This window comes from Crocuta crocuta, unplaced genomic scaffold, assembly GCF_008692635.1.
Source record: "Crocuta crocuta isolate KB4526 unplaced genomic scaffold, BGI_CrCroc_1.0 scaffold131, whole genome shotgun sequence".
NCBI lineage: Eukaryota > Metazoa > Chordata > Mammalia > Carnivora > Hyaenidae > Crocuta > Crocuta crocuta.
Window position 1 is genome coordinate 13,638,617 of NW_027528977.1, and position 11,160 is coordinate 13,649,776.

At 42.6% G+C, this 11,160-nt stretch overlaps 1 pseudogene; it reads left to right on the forward strand.

The window, feature by feature from the left end:
* The first annotated feature begins 5,706 nt into the window (after nucleotides 1-5,706).
* LOC144226024 (nucleoside diphosphate kinase A pseudogene) lies at nucleotides 5,707-6,256 on the forward strand (annotated as a pseudogene).
* Nucleotides 6,257-11,160: the final 4,904 nt, after the last annotated feature.

Sequence of the window (11,160 nt, forward strand, 5' to 3'; positions counted from 1 at the left end):
ATCAAGAGTCACATGCTCCAGGGGCACCTGGGTGGCTCAGTCGGTTGGGCATCTGACTTCAGCTCGGGTCATGAGCTCACGGTCTGTGACTTGAAGCCCTGTGTCCCGGCTCTGTGCTCACAGCTCAGAGCCTGGAGCCTGCTTCGGATTCTGTCTCTCTCTCTCTCAAAACAAAATAAAGACACACACACACACACACACACACACAAATTTTTAAAAAAGAGTCACATGCTGCACCGACTGAGCCAGCCAGGCTCCCCAGGACCTGTTTTTTCTTTTACATGATTTATAATGGAATACTTTCAACTACTGTCTATCACAAAGTAGAGAGATTGGTATAATAATCCTACATGTAATCATCATCCAACCTCAACAATTACCAACTCAGGGTCAACCTCATTTCATCTATATTCCCCCCACCTCCAGCCACCCACCATCACCACCATCACTGGATTACTTTGAAGCAAATCCCAGACATAACTTCTCACCTATAAAGATTTGAATATATATTTCAAAAAGAGAGTGACTCTTTTTTTAACATAATCACCTATCACTTCTATACCTAAAACCAAACATCATTCCTTAGTGTAATCAAATATCCACTCAGCATTCAAATTTTCCTAATTTTCTCGGGGCGCCTGGGTGGCTCAGTCAGGTGAGCATCCAACTTCGGCTCAGGTCATGATCTCACGGTTCGTGGGTTTGAGCCCTCAGAGCCTGGAGACTGTTTCAGATTATGTTTCTCTCTCTGACCCTCGCCTGCTAACACTGTCTCTCTCTCTCAGAAAGAAATAAAAACATTAAAAAAAAACAGCAAAAAAATTTTTCCAATTTTCTCTAATGTTTTAAATGTTTCTTTATTTAAAAAAATTTTTTTGAAACAAATTTTAATTTATTTGGGAGAAAAAGAGAATCCCAAGCTGAGCATGGAGCCCGACACAGGGCTTGATCCCACAACTGTGGGACCAGGACCTGAGCCGAAATCAAGAGTGAGGGGCGCCTGGGTGGCTTAGTTGGTTAAGCGTCCGACTTTCGCTTGGGTCATGATCTCGCGGTTCGTGGGTTCGAGCCCCGCGTCGGGCCCTGTGCAGACTGCCAGCTCAGAGCCTGGAGCCTGTTTCAGTCTGTGACTCCCTCTCTCTCTGACCCTCCCCTGCTCACGCTGTCTCTCTCTCTCTCCTAGAAATAAATAAAACATTAAAAAAAAAGAAAGAAAGAAACAAAATCAAGAGTGAGACGCTCAACCAACTGAACCACCCAGGTTCCCCTCTTTTACATTTTTAATAGATGATTTACTTAAGTCAGGAACCCAAGCACATCTAAGCATTACATTAGTCTGTTTCTTAATATCTTTAGGTTCCTCCTTTCTTTCTTTTTCCTGACATTTATTTGCTGAAGAATCCAGATTGTTGTGTAAGAGAGAATGTTCTGGTTTTTGCAGATTTTCTCTCTAATGTGTTCACACATCCCTCTGTCTCCTGTATTTTCTATAAACTCATAGTTAGGCCCAGCAAGAAAGCTGGTTTTAGGAAAAGACCAATAAACACAGATAAACTTTTGGCAAGTGTGATAAAAAGAAAGATTTCTAAAACTGAGAATGAGGAAGGGAACAATTATTGATGTGGAAGAGATCAAAATACATATAAGAATACTATACACAACTCTTTAAAAAGCTGAATTGGGGGTGCCCGGCTGGCTCTGGATCTTGGGGTTGTGGGTTTGAGCCCCATGTTGGGGCTTAAAAATAAAATCTCCAAAAGCTGAAATATCTCTGTCCCATAAATATACACTGTGAGCCACAAATACGAGTCATACATGTAATTTGAAATTTTCTAGTAGCTACATTTTAAAAATGTTTTTAAAAAATATTTATTTTTGAGAAAAAGAGAGAGAGCAGGGGAGGGGCAGAGAGAGAGGTAGACATAGAATCTGAAGCAGGCTCCAGGCTCTGAGCTTGTTAGCACAGAGCTCAATATGGGGCTCAAACCCATGAGCAGCGAGATCATGACCTGAGCCAAAGTTGGATGCTTAACCAACTGAGCCACCCAGGTGCCCCTCTAGTAGCTATATTTAAAAAAAGAAAAAAAGTAAAAAGAAGTGAAATTCATTTTGATAACATTTAACCCAGGGTGTCTGAAATGTTACCATTTCAATTTGTAACCAATAGACTTTTTAATTAGTTACTTTACAATTCTTTTTTGAGCTTTGTTGAGATACAATTGACATATGACATTATGTGAGTTTAATTTTTTTTTAATGTTTATTTAGTTTTGAGAAAGCACAAATTGGGGAGGGGCAGGAGAGGGAAACAGAGGATCTGAAGCAGGCTTTGCGCTGACAGCAGCAAGCCCTATGTTGGGGCTCAAACTCATGACTATGAGATCATGACCTGAGCTGAAGTCTGATACTCAACCAACTAAGCCACCCAGAAGTCAGACGCTTAGCCGACTGAGCCACCCAGGCGCCCAGAACATATGACTCTTGATCTTGGGGTTGTGAGGTCCAGCCCTACGTCGGGTGTAGAGTTTACTTAAAAAAAAAAAAAAAATGTACAACAGGCTTTACTATCCTTTTGGAGAATCGCTAAGAGAAGAAACTCTCCAACCCATTTTATGTGTCTAATATTATCTTCATTCTGACACATGGTAAATCGGTGTAGGAAAGGAAAGTTACAAATCTCAGCCATGAACATAAACACAATAATTCTAAGTACAACATTAGCAAACTAAACCCGTACACATAAAAACTGAGAAAAAGAACACCCTTAAGCAAATTCTTCAGGCACAGAAAAATAATCCCATGCGGAAACACAGAAATTCAGGAAGGGAACAAGAGCACCAGAAATCGAAAGTGTGTGAGTAAATCTAAATGAGTATTTACCGTATACAACACTCAAAATAATGTCGTACGAGGACTCTGGCTGCAGGTGCCCTCAGAACTCACCAGGAGCTACAAAGGGAACAATCTGCTGCTTCTGGAAGGAGGGAGAAGAAACCGTGTATATTTAACCTCATTTTCCCAGCGCGGTAGTTAAAGTGAGTGCAGCTAGCTACTGTAACGCCTCCTGGAATAGCAGAACTCGTTTCCAATGCCATGGTAATTGGTAACTTCCAAGACCTGGTGCCCAGTCAGGTCAGCTAAGTTCCTGAGTGAGCACAGAAAAAAGACAAAGGACCTTTCTCTTTGCCCCGAGGTAAGAGCCGGAGATCTTTACCTGGGCCCTGGGAGGGAAGGGTTTTATTCTCCTCTCTCACAAGCATAAAGCTTTGGCTTTGAAGGCGGTTGCTTTTGCTACTTCTGGGGAAGGAGTGGAGGCCTTCTACTCATCTCCTGGCTGCCACCAGCCTCCTCCTGCACTCTGGCGTCAGCAAGAAGTCCCCCCCTTCAGCTGGCTGCCCTGCCCCCAGTTTTTCTCACAACAGACCCGTGGGAAGGAGCTGGTGCGTATGTGTGACCACCCCTTGTTATCTGGGAATCCCAGCTATGCTGACACGGTAGCCCACATGTTGCCATGCTGCCACAACTTGACTTGCTTCTTTCTCCACCGCTGGTATGGTGGCTGCCATTTTTAGCCATGTTCTGCCGAAGCGAAGCGGGTGGTGTTCGCCCTCTCTCTCCTTGCAGGAACTCGTTCCTCTTTAGAAGTCAGGTTGCCTTGTGACCTCGGTTCTCTGATATGCTCAAGAAAAGTAATAGTTTTGGAGATCATCCATTTTTTTCCCCAAGAGATGTGACATTCTTTGTAGCTTTCTCTGCGGTGAGTAAGCGATTGATAGTTGCTGTCAACTCCCAACTGGCGGAGGGCTCTGCTTTCATTGTAGCAGAACCTTGCCTATCCAAACGGATACAGTGGTTTTTACATACATTTCTCTGATGACCAATGATGCTGAGCATCTTGACATGTGCATAGTTGCCATCGGTGCACATTGTCTATTTTGTTTCACACATTGCCACAGATATTGACCTGAGGAGAGACATTTCCTGTCTTAGATCTAGAAAGCACTTCCCGAAGGAGCCACAGTATCATTTCATGAAAAATTGTATTTGGAGACCACATCTGGGCTCTGCTTAGCTTGTTTAGCCTGTGAGAACATTGACTTTCTGTTGTATTTCATGCCCTCTTTCTCCAAACTCTGTAGTTTAGGGTTTGGGCAAATGTCCATTTGGGCAAGATATTTGGGCAAATGTCTTGAAGGCAAAAGCCTAGAATAAGATACCAGTATGGACTCACAGAATGGCTAGAATTAATGATGATAATGTGTTTGGAGCAATGTTGTTTGCGGGAATGTGAAGTGATCTAACCACTGTGTAAAGTACTTGAGTAGTTTCTTATAAAGTTAACCATGTACTTAGTATATGATCCAGCAATTGCACTCCTAGGGGCAACCAAGGAAAATGAAAATATATATCTATGCAGAGACATAGATACATGTACATAGCTGTTCACACCAGCTTTATTCATAACCAAAGACTGGAAACAACTCAAATGTCTATCAACAGCTGAATAGATAAACAAATTATGGTATATCCATACAGTGGAACACAACTCAGTAATAAATGAGAATGAACCACACATATATGAGGGAAAAGAAGCCAGACTTCAAAGAGCACATTTTGGGGGCGCCTGGGTGGCTCGGTAGGTTAAGTGTTCGACTCTTGGTTTCAGCTCAGGTCATGATCTCACGGTTCGTGAGATGGTGCCCCACATCAGGCTCCACGCTGACAGCACAGAACCTACTTGGGATTCTCTCTCTCCCTCTCTCTGCCTTCTCCTGCTCATGTTCTCTCTGTCTCTCTCCCTCAAAATAAACAAATTAATTTGAAAAAAGATTATGATTCCATCAGCAGTTGTTTGGGGCCAGGAGTGTGAACGGGGATTGACTGGTGAAGAAGCAGAAGGAATTTTCTCAGATGATGGACAAGTGGTATACCTTGGCCCTGGTGACAGTTCCGTGGGTATATACATTTGTCGAAACACCTAGAACTGTATGCCTACAATGGGTGCATTTTTATTGAATGTAAATTAAACCTCGATAAAGTTGATTTTTTATAATTATAAAAATTAGACACAAATAATTCAATCACATCAGTACTAAGCATTTTTGCTCAACAGAAGACACTGTTTGCAAAGTTAATAGATGATAAATAGAAAAATATTTGCAATGTCTAAACCGAATAATAAACTGCAGTCAAAAAGTGAGACAGGAGGGGTGCCTGGCTATTGGTAGAGCTTGCAAGTCTTTTTTTTTTTTTTAAAATGTTTTATTTATTTCTGAGAGAGAGAGAGAGCGTGAGCAGGGGAGGGGCAGAGAGAGAGGGAGACACAGAATCTGAAGCAGGCTCCAGGCTCTGAGCTGGCTGTCAGCACAGAGCCTGACTCAGGGCTGGAACCCACGAACCGTGAGATCATGACCTGAGCTGAAGTCGGACACTTAACCGACTGAGCCACCCAGGTGCCCCTAGCATGCAAGTCTTGATCTTGGAGTTTTAAGTTCGAGCTCCAGGTCAGATGTATAGATTACATAAAAATAAAATCTTTAAAAAAAAAAAGTTAAGAAATAATAGTAGTGAAACTGGCAAATCACTTAAGTAGTAATTAGTAAAGTGTGTTGTGCACACACACCAAAAATACAGTTTGCAGACCAGGCACACTCAAACCAAAACATGGAATGAGGCTCAGGGGTATATTGTTAAAAAGCAGTTTATATGGAGTTGCAGCTCAAGCATCTGGAGGGGACCGTGGCCAACAGCGAATGCACCTTCATTGTCATCAAGCCTGATGGGGTCCAGCGCAGCCTCGTGGGAGGGATCATCAAACGTTTTGAGCAAAAGGGGTTCTGCCTCGTTGCTGTTCCAAAGACCTTCTCAAGGAACACTACATTGACCTGAAGGACCGTCCATTCTTTGCCGGCCTGGTGAAGTACATGCAGTCGGGGCCTGTGGTTGCCACGGTCTGGGAGGGGCTGAATGTGGTGAAGACAGGTCGGGTGATACTCGGGTGATACTCCGGGAGACCAATCCTCTGGACTCCAAGCGCGGCACCATCTGTGGGGACTTCTGCATCCAAATCGGCAGGAACATTATCCACGGCAGTGACTCTGTGGAAAGCGCGGAGAAGGAGATGGGCTGGTGGTTTCCGCCGGAGGAGCTGGGGGATTACAAGAGCTGGGCTCAGAACTGGAGACCTCAGCACCCTGCCCATCCCATCCCCTCCCCCTCCGTCCCCCCACTCCGGGGAGCAGGGGGCCGGCTCTAGCAAAGCCGGTTTTTTCTGAGACCTTTCTTATGCTCCGGAGGGGAACTCTTGGAGCTGGGAATGCTCCCTGTACAGTATTATGTGCTACCATCGGATTAAAATGTTTCACCCCAACACAGGAAAAAAAAAGTTTATAGGGTGAAAAAGTAGTGACTATTTCTCACAGTGATTTGTTATTAGAATATTCTTTTTTTTTTTTTAAATTTTTTATTTATTTCTAGGAGAGGGAGAGAGAGAGCGTGAGCAGGGGAGGGTCAGAGAGAGAGGGAGTCACAGACTGAAACAGGCTCCAGGCTCTGAGCTGGCAGTCAGCACAGAGTCTGACGTGGGGCTTGTACCCACAAACTGTGAGATCATGACCTGAGCCAAAGTCGGACGCTTAACCGACTGAGCTACCCAGGCGTCCCTGTTATTAGAATATTCTTAAGTGATAAGGAATTGGTCAGTGGTGACCTCCTATCAACCTTGGGAAACAGTTCAGTTTGGTTGTGATTTCCAAAGGCAGATGCAAGAAATGACCCAGGTCAGGTTAGTCTTGCAAAATAAGCTAAATTAAACTTTGTATGACTAAAATGGTTCTGTCTGCTTGAAGGATTTTCAAGCCTGGTCTCCATTTGTTTTTTAGTTTAACATTATCTTGATTTTAACACCAGATAAAGACAGCACAAGAAAAATATAGGCCCATTTGACTTGTGACCATAGATATGAAAATTCTAAGTATAGGATTTGCCAGGCAGGGGCGCCTGGGTGGCTCAGTCAGTTAAGCGTCCGACTTTGGCTCAGGTCATGATCTCACAGTCCGTGGGTTCGAGCCCTGCATCAGGCTCTGTGCTGACAGCTCAGAGCCTGGAGCCTGTTTCGGATTCTGTGTCTCCCTCTCTCTGCCGTCCCTTGCTCATGCTGTCTCTCTCTCTCAGAAATAAATTAAAAAAAAAAAAATTAAAGGAAAAAAAATGATTTGCCAGGCAAAATACTTACCTTCCGGGAATGCAAGAATATTTTAATCCATGGAATTCACTATGTTTATAGGCTAGAGGAGAAAAATCATATGATTAATTATATGATTCACTTAAATGACAAATGCATCAAAATATTTGATAACGTTCCACTTTATAGATGATATAAAAATGATACACTATGATAAAAGTTTTTAGCAAATTAGCAATAGCAGGAAGCTTCTTTTTGTGTAAAGATCATTTGCCACCATTCTTTCATAAATATCTTACCTGGAGGAGACACTTTAAACCCTTTTCCATGAAATATTGGACAAGAACGCCCACCTTCACGGTTCTGGTGTAACTAACATACAGCTGGAGCCCCTAGCAAATGCTGTAGGGAAGGAAGGATAAGCAGTGAGAAATGTTAGGACTGTTGTAGTAGAGGCTGTACAAAGCCCTGTGACATCTCTCCACTTGGCGGTGTTTTCTTGTCCCTCAAGCAGGACATGCTGGAAGTGCTGCCCAAGGGAACGGCCTTTGGCCAAGGACAGATGGGGCTTGGAGGAAAAATTCCCATTTCCTTGCCTCTCTCGTGGTTGACTCTGGTGTGTTGTATCCTGAGCTCCAGAACTCTCCAGTGAGATTTAGCCCCAGGTGGCTGCAGTAGTAATCAGCAACAAAGTGCATCTTTCTTTTTTTTTTGAAGTTTATTTTGAGAGAGAGTGGGGGAAGGGCGAGGGTGGGGGCGGTGAGAATCACAAGAAGGCTCCCTGCTGTTAGTGTGAAGCTCCATGCAGGGCTTGAACTCATGAACTGGAAGACCATGACCTGAGCCAAAGTCGGGTGCTTAACTGACAGAGCCACCCAGGCACCCCAAAGGGCATCTTTTACTGGCTTCATGCCTCCCACTCCCTACCCGTGCCTCCTGGCATCACCTCCCAAGTAAATTACTTGTAGCCAAATCCTGATCCCTCCCCCAGGGGAATACAACCTAAGAATGATGTCAAATGCTTTTTCTGTGACTGTGTGACTGTGATTTTCTTTTTTCCTTTGTCAACGGCAATGTCTTACATTGATAGATTTTCTGATGTAAAACCATACTTATATTCCTGGATGAACCTTTCTTGGTCATGATGGTTTTATTCACCTCTGGTTTCATCTTGCTAGTAATTTATTTTTCTCTCACTTAATTCATAAGTGAACCTAGTCTATAAGTTTTTTCTTACTGTCTTTATCTAGTTGTGGTAAATCTCATTTCATAAAATGAGTGGAATTCCTTTTTCTCCTATCTTCTTAAAAAATATAAAGAGGTGCCTGGGTGGGTCAGTCGAGTAAGTGTCGGACTTTGGCTCAGGTCATGATCTCATGGTCCCCCCGGGCTTTGTGCTGACAGCTCAGAGCCTGGAGCCTGCTTCAGATTCTGTGTCTCCCTCTCTCTCTGCCCCTCCCCTGCTCCCATTCTGTCTCTCTCTCTCTCAAAAATAAATAAACATTTAAAAATTTATATAGCGAAAAACAAAACACAAAACAAAACAAAAATAATATATAAGGAGAAATTATTTGTAGTTCTATATAACCTGATGTTTTTCAGTAGGTTATAGACTTTTGATTTTTTATTTTCTTTATGGGTTATTAGTTTATTTAGGCTTTTGTTTCTTATTCAAATTATGTATATTTATAGGGCACCTGGATGGCTCAGTCAGTTAAGGTTCCGACTCTTGACTTGCACTCCGGTCCTGATCTCACAGTTTGTGAGAAAGAGCCCTGGGTCGGGCCCTGCACTGACAGCTCAGAGTTTGCTTGGGATTCTCTCTCTCTCCCTCTCTCTCTGCCTCTCCCCTGCACTCTCTTTCTCAAAACTAAACGTTAAAAAAAGAAATTATGTATCTTTATACGTCATTTGCGTATACTATTTATTTATATCATGTATATTTTCTTGCACACAATTACCAATTTTATGTAGATTACAATTTATATGTTGGGGTGCCTGGTTGGCTCAGTCAAGGAGTGTGCAATTCCATCTCGAGGTCATGAGTTTGAGCCCCATGTTGGGTGAAGAGATCACTTTAAAATTTTTAAAAAGTTATTCACATAAATTTGTTTGAAATATCATTTTGTGATTTAAAAGTCTTTCTGGTACCTAATATTACATCTCTTTTTTCATTGTCTCTGGTGAATATTTTTCCTCTAATTCTTTTTAATTTTTTTTGGCTAGTCTACTAGTTATTTCTGAGATGTTGCTCTAGTTTTGTTGACCTTGTTTGATTTCTTACAATCTTATTGAAGTATAGTTTACATATCATAGTCTTCACCCATTTCAAGTGTACAATTCAATGATATTTATTTATTTACTTATGTAATTTATTTTGAGAGAGAGACAGAGAGAAAGAGAGAGGGGACGAGAGAGAGGGAGAGAGAGAATCCTAAGTAGGCTCTGTGCTGTCAGCACAGAGCCTGACACGGGACTCGATATCAGAAACTGTGAGATCATGACCTGAGCACAAATCAGGAGATGACTGACCACCCAGGCACCTCTCAATTCTGACTTTTAGAAAATTTACTGAGTTGTATCATCATCGCCATAATTTTATTTGTTTACTTTTAGAGAGAGAGAGCGCGCATGAATGGGGGAGTAGGAAGGGGCGAGAGAGAGAATGAGAGAGAGAGAATTTTTTGAGCAGGCTCCACACTCAGCCTGAAGTCCAACTCAGGGCTTGATTCCATGACCCTGGGATTATGACCTGAGCTGAAGTCAAGAGTCAGACTCTCACCTGACTGAACCACCCACACGCCCTTAAAATTCAACTTTAGAATGTTTTCATCACCCTAGTAAGATTCCTCATGTCTGTTTACAGTTAATCCCCATTTCATAGCAACATTAATCTATTTTCTGTCTCCATGAATTTGCCTTTTCTAGATATTTCATGAAAATAGAACCTTAAAATATGTGGTCTTTTGTCTTTTCCAGACATTTCGTACCAGTGAAATCATATATGTTCTTTTGTGTTGGGCTTCTTTCACTTAACAATGTGGATGAATGAAAACCCTCTATATTTCTAACTGCTCAGTGAGGTGTTGGAATCTTTCAAACCTCTTGGCAAACTTTACTCCCGGAATCCTTTGTGCAGACCCACACCAGCATCCCAGGCTTCTGTGGTTAGCTTTCCAAACTAAGAACTACACTGCACACGTGCACCCGGCTCAAGAAAGGGTGAAAACCTCTCAATATTGGCGTTCTCTGTAGGGGTGGGGATTCCAGGAGAGTGACATTCTCTGAAATTCTATTTGATTATGAGGTAGGGAGTTATGATCATCTTTGCAGGCTGCCCACCCCTCAGCATGCTTTATTTGGAAATACAATCTAAAAAATAAAGCAGCTATTTTTTTTTTTTAAACCAGCAACATGGGTTTATACAAGAATAAAAGAAAATTGCAGTTCAGGTCATGCAAGCTAAAGGAAAAGCATAGGCAACTCCAACAAACAAAGGAAAAGAATTTTATTTTATGGAGAAGGAGAAAGTTGGGAGGAATTGTTTGGAAGGAAATCTCATTAGAGAAAAGCAAGCAGTCAGGGTGATAATAGTTTTCCACTGATGAGTTACCAGGGTAGTGAATTGTGAACTTCTTCCCCAGGACGCAATGTGCATCTTTCCCTGTTGGTCCCTGTAATTGATGGTTTTCCTGTTGAATATTCTTTAAAAAAAAATTTTTTTTAACCTTTATTTCTGAGAGACAGAGAGTGAGCAGGGGAGGGACAGAGAGAGAGGGAGGCACAGAATCCAAAGCAGGCTCCAGGCTCTGAGCTGTCTACGCAGAGCCCACTCAGGGCTCGAACTCATGAACCTTGAGGTCAGGGTCTGAGCTGAAGTCCCCGCTTAACCAACTGTGCCACCTGGGCGCCCCTCCTGTTGAATATTCTTATGTTGGGTTTTGCAGTTGACAATTCTTTCTGTCATTGGCATTAAG